Source organism: Sphaerodactylus townsendi, linkage group LG01, assembly GCF_021028975.2.
Source record: "Sphaerodactylus townsendi isolate TG3544 linkage group LG01, MPM_Stown_v2.3, whole genome shotgun sequence".
In the NCBI taxonomy this organism is placed as follows: Eukaryota; Metazoa; Chordata; class Lepidosauria; order Squamata; family Sphaerodactylidae; genus Sphaerodactylus; species Sphaerodactylus townsendi.
Genome location: NC_059425.1, coordinates 148,577,989 through 148,591,640, shown reverse-complemented (window position 1 = coordinate 148,591,640; position 13,652 = coordinate 148,577,989).

The following is a 13,652-nucleotide window of genomic DNA, read 5'->3' as shown; positions in this document are numbered from 1 at the left end:
AAAATGGACTGTAAAAGCGAAAAAAAATGTTATGAGTTGTTTTCTGCGGACATCTTGAGGGGAAGTGGAAAGAAGCGGCCAGGTTTTTTTGTCCGACCAAACCTGAAGGGGTGTTTAGCCTCCAGCCAGTGGCGCCAGAAGTGGAAATTAACTACTTTGATGGCCCAGTCTCTTTATCCCCTACAGTCCAGTTGAGTTCAGCACCAGAGAATTTCTTAGATAAATAAGCACACGGAACCAGCCTACCATCTTTATTTTCTGCCTTGGGGCTTACCCCAAATTAGCTTTGTCTGAGGCATCCGTGAACCACAAGCGGAGATCTGAGTCAGGTGCTTTAAGATAGGATTCGGTGGTAAAGCAGACTTTAAAAGGTTGAGGCTGTTTGACACTCTTCAGACCAGAGGGGCCCGGGCTTGGCGGACAGTGGATCTTTACCCTTAGTGCATTAAGAGAGGTCTGTGAGAGGAGAAGTCAGTTCAGCGGGTGGGGTATAAAGTGCGATAGAAATTAGCAAAACCAAGAAAAGATTGGAGTTCACTGCGGTTGGGTGAGGGCAGACCATTTGGAGGACATGCACGTCAATTTTAGCAGGGGATCCATTTCCAAGAGCCCTCGATGAGGAATCGACAACAAATAGTCAATGGAGGTCTGGTGAAACAGCATTTGGATAGTTGGCAAAGAGAGGGATTTGTCGACAGACAATACCTCGAACCAATGTTTCATGCTCTTCTATGGTTTGTGAATAGAATTAAAGCGTCATCTAAGTATACCACGCTCCCTTGTACAATAAATCATGGAACTTAGTTGATAAGGGGCCATAGAAGCCCGGGGCCCCACTTAACCCGAATGGCATTATCAAGAAGTATTCAAACTGTCCAAACTTTGTGTTAAGCGCGGTCAAGTGTTCATAGCCTTCAGCAATTTGTTCTGACCCTGTAGTAAGCTTCTCTCAGAGTCCAATTTAGTAAAAATAAAGCCCTTTGCCCAGTGTGTCTAAAAGGTCCTTGATCAAAGGCAAAGGTGTTATTGGACAGGAGACTGCATTGAGACCTCGATAATCTGTGCAAAGCCGTAGAACCCATCTTTCTTTTCTGGAAACAAAGCGGGAACAGCGTGTGTAGTGTTTGGTAGCCCGCCAGTATGAACCCAGTAGGGTTCTTGTCAAGAGGCCACGAAGTTCCTTCTCCTCATTAGGACTCATCACGGTAGATTCTACCTTTGGGCAGTTCTAGCTAGTTTGTATAATGATTTTGCAGTCAGTGTCTCTATGGGGTGGCAACTGATAGCATTCTCTTGCTCCCCTGAAAACTCTGGCTAGATCATGGTACGCCCGGTGGGATGCCAACAGAATGGGAGCAATCGCTGATGAAACCAGGGGAGGGTGTGTCCAGGGGAGAAGTTGGGTTTCCCCAATTCAATAATGTTCACCTTGGGGAAATTCAGTGAATTCTAAGTCCGTTCTTTCCAAATGAACTTTGGTTCATGTAACAATAACTCATAGCATGCAAAACTATGGAGTGTTTGGCCACTGGCGTAAAATAAAACTAATTTTCTCCCAATGAATTGGTATAGCGGAGGAGACGGTTGTGTTTTGAACTGGGCGGTCCTTCGTTCTTGAGGGGCTGCCGTCCATTTGGGTGAATGGTATAGGCTTAGCCAGAATTTGATCCAGACCCTAGCTCCTCTCCTGCCACCTGGGGCGCATTAAGCAATGGGAGCAGCCAAGAATCCCACAAGGGCGAGGCTATAATGCGAAAGGGTGTGTTTAGCGGGGTTGGCCAAGCAGCTTGGACAGTAATGGGAAGCTGCCTTCACTCACAGCGTCCAGGAGTGGGACCCATGTCCATGGGGCTGGCAGAAGAAAAGGCAAACAGCTGCCCCCCCTCCTCTGGGTGCGCTAGCCGATGAGAGCCTTTAGAGCGAGCCCGTCCGAGGTGGCCCCGATCTAAGTGGTGGCTTGGCAGATGGAGTGCGTGCTGGAAGGCGGTTGGTTTTGTTTTCTTAGGACAGTTGGCTAGATGACCTGGCCCTCCATGGTAAAGAGCACAATCCCAGTGGCCGGCGTTCAGAGTGGTTTTGGTAGGCGGCTGGAAGCGACTTGGGTAGGCATGAGTGATGGCGGAGTTTTGGTAGGCTGACCTCCCGGCCTGGCGATATTCAAGCGAGGCGCCACCTGGGATCCCAACTGGATCCAATCGCAATAGTCACGAGGAACCCGAATTAAAAACACCGTTTCCACGCTTACCGTCCACAGCATCCGAGAAATTATTAGCATTTCATGCGTTCAGGCCCGCACTCAGGAGGGAGTGAGCAACCGCCGCGCCACGGGAATTCACGGGCAAAATTCTGCAAGCTGGCGGTTGCCTTGCTGGATAGTTTTGATAGTGCGGATAGCTTCATTCGGCCTGGATCTTGAGCCCAGCTCTGGAAAACTGGAGGAATCACCGGGCACCGTCACGAGGAAGTCTTCATCTTACCAGAGTAAAGGAGTCACGAATGATGCGGCTGCTGCCCCATCAGGACTGAGCCCGATGTCCGGTATTTTTTTAGCTCAGACGGTATAAATCATCATAGTCTTCAAGTGGGCATTGAGTTTGCAAAATAAAGTAGGAAGTTTGGAAGGTCCCCATCCAAAGCGGGCTGACCTTCGGGGGCCTATAGTAACCCCGTTCCACGGCTCTTGGCGCCTACTGAAGTGATTCGCAGCGGAGTTGAGCAGGTTGGGCAGGCAGCTGTTGCACAGGAGGGGGCGAATGGAAGCTGGCTGTACGCTGGCGTTGGGTGGCAGGACCCAGTGCGTGGCCCCCCCTGGCACCGGCATTATCAGTAACAGCATAGACTCCAACTTGGGGCCCTGGTCTGCTGCCTCCTTGGCTCCCTCTCCAGCGCGGCCAGCTCCCCTCTCCTTGCGGGTCAATGCGTCCTGATGCGCATGCAGAGCAACTTTTCTCGTTCCAATTTAGCCAGTTAGTCCCGGTTTAAAAGCTGCATTGAGCTCACTTCGTCATAGCAGAGCCTGAAGCAGCTTTGGCGGTGCGTTGTAAATCCAGTCTAGGTGTTCCAGGACTTTATCATGGACTGACGAATTCTGGGCATATTATGCGTTAGGCATCTTTGGCACGGTCCAACTTTCGAGCTGAACTTCTTTGCGTTGCCGTTCCGGTCCCTCTGCAGGTTTTCGCTCTTGCTGCAACTGTGCCCGTTCCTCCTCCCATAGCTGGCGTTCGGGTCCATGCTTCTTAGGCATCTCGCCCAGCCGCCCCACTTCCCCTCATCCCAGGTCTCGCCCGTGGGAGAGGGAACAGATCCAGAGAGCTGGGGTAGGCTCTTCGGACTCTTACGTGCGTCACAGGCGAGACATCGGAGACTTACCGTAGCCACGGTGGCTCCCTGAGGAGCACCCTCGGAGTGCGGCTGCTGACCAGGGTCAGGGGTCCGATTGGAAAACGAGTCACGGATACCTCAATCCGGTTTGGTGAGTGTCGCTGGGCCGGGCCCCAGTGCTGTGCCATGGTGGTTCTTTGGGAGCATCACCAAATCTGAGTCAGGGCTATTCAATGGATTCCTGGGTTTATGAAAGGTGGGTCAGGCCCGTCTCCTCCATGACAGGTTGCATCTGAGGGTTTGTAATCCCACCGCAGCGAATTTGGGAATCCGATCCCACGGGGCTTCGATCCGCCAGACGAAGCCTAAGCGACTCATGTAAGGTCCCATGGTGCGTGCGTCCGTCCCTACGTTCCAGCGGGTGGGGAGGCTTCGTGCTGATGTCGAGGGGCCAGCGGGAAAGAGTCACCCGGCAGGCCCGTTCTCCGCCCGGTTCCTCCAGATCCAGAAGGAAGGTCGGAGCCCCTCTTTGGGGAGCTACACTGGTAACATTCCAACCTCTCAGTAGCCGAGGACACTAGGGTCCACTGCACTGGTAAGATATATGGATTAAAGATGCCTGCCACAATGCGAATTCCTTAGAAGCAGAAATACAAAAGGCTCTTTGGTGAGAAAGACCCGTTTATTCCAGACATCTTAAGCTCAGGAGGCCTGCGCGGTAGCAGGAATGGTACTTCCATGAAGCACAGGTTATATAACTCTATTCATCCCATCCCCCTTCCTGCTTCCCATGGGAGCGGAGACCTCATCTCCCGCGCAGAGATAAGGTCTCCGCCGATGAAGCTGGCCCATCGCCCGGGCCATGGAATGCACTCAAGGTTACTTTACCATCAACACCATTGAAACCCTTACAGGCAACTACACAGGGTGTAGATAAAGGGCAGGTGTTTGGTTAGGAGGGGAAAACTGTTTCAGCATTGTTACCCAAAATGGTGGGAGTCTGTCCCTTTTAGAGTGGGGAAATAGGGAGAGCAGACTCTTGATTTAGCAGAAGGTTGGGCAATCTCGGGGTCTTTGTTGCTTATGTATAGCAAGGTCAGCTTTTGTAAGAAATCCACAGGAGAGCAATATAAAGTGTAACAAATTTATCTAGGGATAATAGGGATACACAAACACACAAAAATCAAAGCAGCAGAACACACACAGTGTCCTAGGATATAAACAGTGTTGATAGGATAGATTTGGAATAGATGTTGAGAAGATAGATTTGAGAGGACAGATTTGGAATAGATGAAAAGAATTTGGGGAGTAAAGATTATAGTCATCTGATCTAGGGGCAGAGTGCTGAGTCAATCATAACTATAAAACAAGGGCAATGTAAATAAGGTGGTCGTTAAAGAGAGATTAGTCAGAGGAAGAAGTCTTAAGTTAGTATAATACTTGCAGAAACACTGGGGGCAAATATATTAACAAATCCTTTGTCTTCGCAGGGTGGATAGTCCAGGGCTGCAGATGGTAATGCTTTTCAATGTATTATGTTCCCCATCCACCCCACATCTCAGAACATGCATTCAATCATGGATTTTTATGGATACAATATATATGTGAGATATATTTCTGATTTATATTAATGCTAACAGCTACATATGCTGTGGAGCAGGATAAAACAGGCTAAAAGCAAGCCTAGCAACAGCAAACAGTCAGTAGAGAGTTAATCTACTCATTTGCTCCTTGATGTCCACACCCAAGCCAGAGCTACAGTTAATGGAGTTGTGAATGTGCACTATGCCTTGAATTGAGATGCTGCAACCTTTCTCCCCTTCAGCTGTTCCTAAAACCTCCTAAGTGCTCCCATCCCTGATTTAATCTCACTGCCTCTGCAAAATTACAATAGCCAGAGACTCACACTGCCGGCCACCTATTCAAGGTGCTTCTAATGTAATCAAGGAACAATTGACCACCAACCCCCGAGATTTAGAACAATAGATAGAGCTGCTAATTAGCTCAGCCCTGAAACCCAGCACAGATGCAAGAAATGAAACTTAATGCAAAGGGTCTCTTTTCCCGCCAAACCAGCGCTCCACCCTATAAAAGTCCTGCTCACCTTAAGCTCATTGCTCATTTCTAACCTGAACCTCCCTTGGTCAAGTTGGTGTGGGACACGATATCGTCCTTCTACGGGATCTCTGTACCAGCATAGAGTTCCTGCCTTCTCCTTCGTCTGCTGCATTGGAACCATTAGGTAACATATCACCCTGCTGCCTCCCACTTCCAATTCTATCATCTAAACCTATTTTCCCCACCTTTTTATATCTCTAGGAACTTGTATGTATGTGCCTCCATATCTTACTGTATGTTTGCTTGAAACCAAATTTATATAAACATTTTAAACTTGATTTGGAGTCCTTGTATTACTCTGCGGAACACTCCATGCTGTTTTTCCCCGTATACATAGTCTCAAATATCCCAACCTAGCCTCCTCTCGCATTGCCAAGTGAGTTATCTCTCCAAAACTCTGCCAAGCTGAGTTGCTCTCCTCATTGCTCTGCCAAGCTAAGCTTTTTCCCCAACGTATTTGCCAAACCAAGCTATTCTTCCCCATTGCTAACCCCAAAGAAATCCTTCCCCCTGTTAAGCTAGGTAACAAATGCAAGGGCATTGTGTTCACTTAATCCCTTCAGGAAAAGTGTTACATAGGTATTTTGTAAGGCAGATATGGGCGAGGGCAAGTTCAGACAAGCTTTTACATTGTCCTTGTGGCTACACTAGTCAATGCAGAGAATGGGTTCCCCATTTTGGCACAGTACTGCTAGGCACCCCAAGGGTTGGCAGGATGGGTAGAGACTATTGTCTTAAAACAGAGACCCCATTCACCCACTTACCCACCATGGGTCAGTCTGGTAACAACTTGATTGCATGCTCAAAGGAAGCTGGCTTGAAAAGGAAGCAAAAAGAAAATCATGGTTAAAGTGCTCAGAAAAACAATGGAGGAAAAATGAAGGGAAAATGTTTCTGGAACCAAACCGAGGAAAAAACATGTGGAATTCAAAGAAAAAATGTAGCATTTGGCAGCAAGATAAGTTGTAAATGATTCATGCAAAAAAGGCCAGAGTTGGTTTGTGATTTTAGAGCCCTGAATGGCTTACTTTTTGAAGTTATCTAGCCAAAGAAATATTGGATAGATTACAAGTGTTAGAGGAACAGCACAAAAACTGCCTTGATAAAGCAACTCTAATTGAGATGAAGCAATTAGGACCCAATTAGATATACTTGAAGCTGAAGAAATACAGGAGAAAAAATAAGATTTCTAAAACGGAGACCTTTTGATCATGAAAAAAAACCTGGAAGATATCTGGCACATTATCCAAAAAAAGAATAATTTACTGGAGTCAATAAGGAGATTGAATTATGCATGTAAAAAAGGAGATGCAGAAACAGTTTTCTCTTTTCTTTTCAGACTTATACAGAAAGATATTTCAAGAGAAGACAGAATGGAGGAGTATATAAAAGGAATACATACTAAGAAGTTCACATCTTAACTCAGGGATATATTGAATCAAACCATTACAGTTCAAGAAGTATTGCAGCCTATAAAGGAAGTGAAAAAAAGACAAAATGTTAGGTCCAGATGGACTTACAGCAACATATTATAAGTGCTTGGAAGTGAATTTAATATTACCACTGCAAAAAGTTATGAATGAAATAAATAATAGTCATCATTGCGGCAAGAAGCTCATATGGCGTTGATTCACAAAGAAGGTGACGGTCCATCATCACTGCCGCAGTCTTATAGACCTATTTCAATGTTAAATGTGAACTATAAAGTTTTATTTTAATAATGGTGAAAAGATTAACGAAATACATAACAAAACTAACAGTGGCGTATCTGCAGAAAATGAAGCCTGTAGCAAGAACTGATCCCCCCCCGTCTGCCCCTGCACACTTGTTTTTTGAATAGTTGTTTTAATGCTAAAGGTAACTCCAGATTCTTTGTGTGTTATAATTTTCCAATGTCAATATCCTTGCTGTCTGTCGGTACAGCTTGTTTAGTGTGTTGTTTTTATTGGTTGGGTAAAGACCATAACAATAAATAATAAAATACATATATACTCCTGAGTGTGGGCCTAGAATTGATAGAAGGCACCTGAACTGAAGTGATATTAAAAGGCAGTGAGTCATGCCATAGGAAGAAAGAAATGCAGGCCTTTCTGTAACTGCTGATTTCCAACGCAGATAGATATGGTGCCAGGGCAAAAATGTTATACATGTATGGGGGAGAAAACCATGACAAAAATGGGGGTTGAGGTTTTCAGGGACATCACACAGCATGGCCTGGATTGCATAGTTCTGCTTTGCAGCAAGCAATTAATTTGATAACAAGTGATATTTAAGCCAACTCTAAAAGACAGCAAGCAAATTATAATGGGAATGGAGCTTACTTGCCACATGGGCAGGGCGCCTCTTCTGCCTCACACACATTTGATAAAATCATGTTTGTAAAAATGACCATTTTGAAGAAGAAACTGCCTTTTTCATAATTACTTTTCCATTTAAAAAAAACTGGGAATGCTTTGGGGAATAAATCAAATATATCTTGTCCATCAGCCCATGACCTATAGTCATGTGGAACAACTGGTTCCACTTCGGAGGCAAATTTTGAAGGAAACCTGGCGAGGACATGGGAATCTAAATAAAGGACAGTTTCTTCCTTTGGATGGACTTTGTCTCCCGAACTGGGCCAGGACGGGACGCAGCAAATGAAAGAGCCAAGAAGGAGCCTACATATCAGGATGTTTTGAGAAGCCATTCCATGAAAGTGTACTGTGCTGTAGGATACCTAATTTATATCACACGTGGCCTCAAAGAGTTCTATGCTCAGATCATCGATCTTATGGCTGTATTAATACTCCAAGTCCTTTTATGTACAGATAAAATTCTTTGCACCTTAACTGTAAATCTCCATCACCCAGGAGAAACAATGGGCACCATCTATGCAGGCCTCTGGTGGAATTGAAAACACACCTATTCTGGAAGGGTTTTGAGTCCAGAATACTTCTTACCTTGTGCAAACATAACTAAATGACACACATAAACATATATTCTGGATTAGGTTCCTATTCCCAGGGCAAAAACTGGCAGCTCTATTAAGTTTGGTATGCCTGCCAGTCTTACCTTCATAGTTTTGCTGCTGTCCTTCAAGTCTCAGATTGCTGGAGAAAGATAGAATTAACTCACATGAAACCAACTGAGTTGTAATCCGACTTCATCTATACAAGCAGAAGGGCACTTCCTCAAGCATAAATAGAGGAGAGAGATTTCTGCTGATTTGTATGCAGCACCCAACACTGCATCCCATACTGTTCTCGAGTATTCCATTGCCATCAAGAGTTTCTTCTCTGGCACAGTGAGCTGCGGTTCGGAAAAGAACATGGCAAAGATTTGTTCCGCAGCATACATATACAGTTTAATAAAATCCTTCAAAAATAGTTTTGATGTGACACTACATGTTGCTGTATCAAAATTCTAGTTTATCATTGCACTAAAATATATAGGTGCATCAGTAAGACACCACAAAATCTTACATTCATATGTTGGATCATATCAAGATGGAGGGTGGGGTTTGCAGTGCTTTATTAGAGTATAGGCTTGCATTTGGAAGCTGTGGCCAATTGCATGCATTTCAACACAGGGGTAGTCTTAGCCAGTAGGCAACAAAGGCAGCTGCCCTGGCCCCCTACTGGAATGGGGGAGAAGAGGAGGCGGAACTGCCTGGCCCAGGGTTTAAGCAGCCAACCACATGTGCCTGCTCCACCCAGGGCTCAGGTAGCTAACTTCTGCAGGCAGCTTGTGCTTGCTTTGCATAGGGCAAAGGCTGACACCTTGCTTAGAGGGGGGGGGGTGAAAGCAGTGCGGAGCAAGGAGAGTGACTACTCCCCTTAAGCAAATTTTTGAAAAGTGCCATCCAAACCCCACCCCTGGGGCTGTACTGTTCCTCCCCTGGCTCTGGCTAGCCTGTGCCACTTAGCTTCCAAGCACTGATGAGTTCAGACTTGTCTGGGCTACGAGGATTGTTGTGATAGGAATTGCTATATTGGCAGCAGCTTGAACATGCTGTCCACTTGCTGCCAGCTGAAGCTGAGCAGGGGAAGCTGGAACATGAAGGCAGCCTGGCCAAGGGAGGTGGCCAAGCAAGAGCCAGTCTTCCCTATGGGAGTTTTCAGACAGCTGGTGGGGGGGGGGTTCTGTTTTTCCCCTTCCCAAGCCACTTCAAACCCCTTTGGAGATCACAGTGCTGCTCCTGGACTCCACTCTTCAACCCCCCCCCTTACCCTCTCCACGCTTATTCTATCTTACTATTCTATCAATCCAAATATTTGAGGTTAACTTGATTTCTTGTCTTGTTTATACACTGATTTTCTCCCCTGTCAAAGCAGCTAACAACATTGTTCTCCCCTCTTCTGTTCTATCTCACGACAACAGCCCTGTGGTCTAGGTTGTAAACTGACTGGCCCAAGGATACCAGTGCCCTTTCCTGGCAATGTGGGGATTTGAAAATGAGTCTCCCAGATTTTAGTCCAACAGTCTAACCACTACATTATACTTTCTCTTGTTAGAATAATCCTGTTAACTACTGAACTTCACCACGTACATACTCAAGCTTAATTTTTCATGATTCAGGCTATGCAGTGGTACTATATTCATAATTCAAGCCTGATCTATGATCTAGATTCATATTGATAACTAGATTCATCTTCCAAAAGGGAAATTCAGCATTTCTTCAGGCAGCATGGTTAGTAGTACTTTCTTGTGTAATCTTTGCCCTATTCACTTATAGCTTTGGGAGCTTGTTAGCATAGAAAAAAAAGCTAGGCTGCTAAAGAGACATACAAAAGGTTTATAAAATGACTAGCGGGGCCCGGCCACGCGTTGCTGTGGCAATTGTCCTTCTCATCACAGTCCCCAACCCACACAGATGTCCATGCAGGTCCAATGATCCCCAGCATAGCCTTTTGGGAGCAGCAGTGGCATAGTGGCTAAGAGCAGGTGCACTCTGATCTGGAGGAACAGGGTTTGATTCCCAGCTCTGCAGCTTGAGTTGTGGAGGCTTATCTGGGGAATTCAGATTAGCCTGTGCACTCCCACACACACCTGCTGTGTGACCTTGGGATATTCACAGATTTTCGGAGCTCTCTCAGCCCCACCCACCTCACAGGGTGTTTGTTGTGAGGGGTGAAGGGGAAGGAGGTTGTAAGCCCCTTTGAGTCTCCTACAGGAGAGAAAGGGGGATATAAATCTAAACTCCTCCTCTTCCTCTTCCTCTTCCTCTTCCTCTTCCTCTTCTTCTTCTGGGGTGGTCAAATGGAATCCCTCTTTCCCTTTTCAATTCACGTTATTATATGGTGCTGTCTTGGTTTTTAGTATAAGGTAACCCTTTCCATTCCACAACGGAACTGTCCAGAGTGCGAATCCCGCTGTCCATGAAGCTGGTTGACACACACCGTCCTGGTTTTGGAAAGGCAGAAATGGGGCAAGGAGGCTATCCCAGTCAGGCAGCAGAGGCAGGGTGGTGAGGCGCTCAGATCGAGGCCAGCTCCCTGGGTTATTAAAGGGCCACGTGCAAAAGAAGTGGAGGCAGTAGTGTTGGTTCGCCCCCATCCCGCGGATTTTCTTAGAAGAAAAAGGCAAACTCCAGCTCGCTTTTAGTAAAAGAGAGCTGTGGTGAATATGGGTGAGGAAGTGGGTAAGTGGTGGTTGGATGTGAGGGAGGGCAGAGTGAGGTGTGTGAGGATGAGCTGGATGTGGATGAGAGTATGTGTGTTGTGTGGTAGTAGTGGGTGAGGCACAGAGAGTGAAAGTTACCTGCATGTGTGTGGGGGGGGGGAACCCCACCTGACGTCTCACACGGCAAAGTGTGTATGTGTTTCACTTCCAGTCGTATTACCTAACAGTATTACCTATTTACTGTTTTCACTGCTCATCTCTGGCCATCTCTGCGAACATTCTAAGGGCATACCAAGCCCTCAGGCCACAGACAGACAGGCTGCATGAACATTCTAAGGGTGACAGTTAAACACAGCCAGCTTCATGGCCTGGTGTGGCAGGAAAAAGATGTTTTACCTGGCTCAGGTATGGACTTTTGGCAATGTGAAGGTCCAACTACCTGCCCGCAACAGGGAGGGACGTCATGTGAAAAATTGGAGGCGATCCATCCAGCCGTTTCGGCGTTAGGGCATTACCAACAAACAAATGGTTAGCTTTTTATATATATAGATGAAGGGCATGGAGAAAATAAAAAGAAGGAAATTTCCCCCTATCTCATTGGGATCATTAAATTAAATTAACGAGCACCAGATTCATGACAAACACAGTACTTTTAAAGTCAATGCCCAGTAATTTACTATACTGAATTTACTGCCAGCAAATATATTAATAGCCATGGCCCTAGGAGATTTTAAAAGGGTACCAAATGTATGAAGGATAGGTCCACCAATTGCTATTAGCCCTGAAGTCTGAATAGAACCTCAGTGCTCTGTTAGCCTCTGCACACCATTCACTGGGGATAAAACAACAGAAATGTTGCCTTTGTGGCTACACACTGTCTTTCTGGAAACCTCTGATTGGCCACTGCTAGACTCTTGGTCTGATCTAACAGGACTTATGTTCTTATTTGTTACTCAGCCAAGCCAAAACTTAAGTTATAGCTCTGCTGCCTACAAACCTTGCCATTTACACTAAACATTTCTATTAAAAATAATTAACATCTGGAGAAAATGACAAATTTTGGAAACACATGTACGAAGCTTGAAACTGTATTAATAATGTTAACTGTGGAAAGGATAAAAAGTGTAGAGAGGAAGCACCACCCAACAAGATTAGAACCCCCTGCCAGCAACCTTCCAAACCACTGTGCTACTGTTCCAGAACAGAAAATTCTGCTTTTAAGGTTTTAAAAAAAACTTAGAGGATTTTTTTCCCTAAAAACAAGGAAAATGATATTAATCTCATCTTCATTTTGTATACAACAATAGAAGCCCTACACTTATTTTTTGGAAAAGTGGGACTGGCCACAGGAAGTGGTCCAGAGCAATTATTGCAGAAATCTCAACATCTAATCAGTTCTTTCTCATAAATCCACTTTCCATATATTCAGAAGCACCTTCGTTCAGAGTCAGAGCTAAATTCTACTACTTTCAGGGATTGAACATTAGTGACTATTAAGTGGGGGACATTCAAGAACTCACAGGAGGGCATTTCATTTTCTCTTACGCAGCTGTTCCTTCTTTTCCTCCTCCTGCCAATCCCCCATCCTTACTTCTTCCTGCTTCCTTTTGTACTTCCTACCCACTAACCTACCTACCTTTTATGCGCCCTCCATCTTAAGTTAACGCTTATTTTTAATTTCATGTATACACTACCCTTCTCCACATCTTATATGATTTTCTTATCCTCTATTTTGTCCTCACAACAACCCTGGAACCCCTCAGATTAGTTTGAGGATATATAACTGGCTCAAGATTTCTCAGTGAGCTTTCACAGCAGCATGGGGATTCAAACATAAGTCTTCCAGATGCTGGTTAGAGGCCTCTTCCGCACATGAAGAATAGTGCACTTTCAATCCACTTTCACAATGGTTTGCAAGTGGATTTTGCTATTCCGCACAGTAAAATCCAGCTGCCAAGTGGATTGAAAGTGTGTTATTCTGCATGTGCAGAAGGGGCTAGAAACAAGCCACAATGTCTTTCCTTGGGTGGTTGCTGTTGAACAGTAGTAAGCAGCTGGGCCTGAAAGTCATGCTAGTTGTGTGGCATCACATTGCATTGTGGTTGCTGCCAGGCTTGGCCAAAGACCAAAACCCTGGAAAGTGCCCTGGCCCTTTCCTTCCCCCACTGCCTTACACTAACAGAAACCAAGGTTTGAATGCTGGCAATGACCACTGAGGGCATTCATTTCTTATAGACAGAATATAGTGCAGTTCAGGGTCTCAATTGTTGCAGTTGGGATGGTGTTTGCCTCTGATCCATAATATAATTTAACAAAACTGGTAGGCCTGCTATTGCAACTATACTGTACTGTGCGTTAATCCTAATTTCTCAATCAAGGCAGCAGAAAACTGCTTTACATACTACACTACATTTTTTAGCGTACACCAAATATTTGTGTGTGTGTGAAAATATTAACTGTTGTTTGAATTTACACATTTGTAAATGTCAGCATTGGCCAACATGCTTTCCCAGAAGGTGTGATTGGCTGCAGGCTCTGAATATACAGAACCACATTTGGGTTTGCCTTTGCATAATATCAGAATACGAATATTCTGAAATACTTCA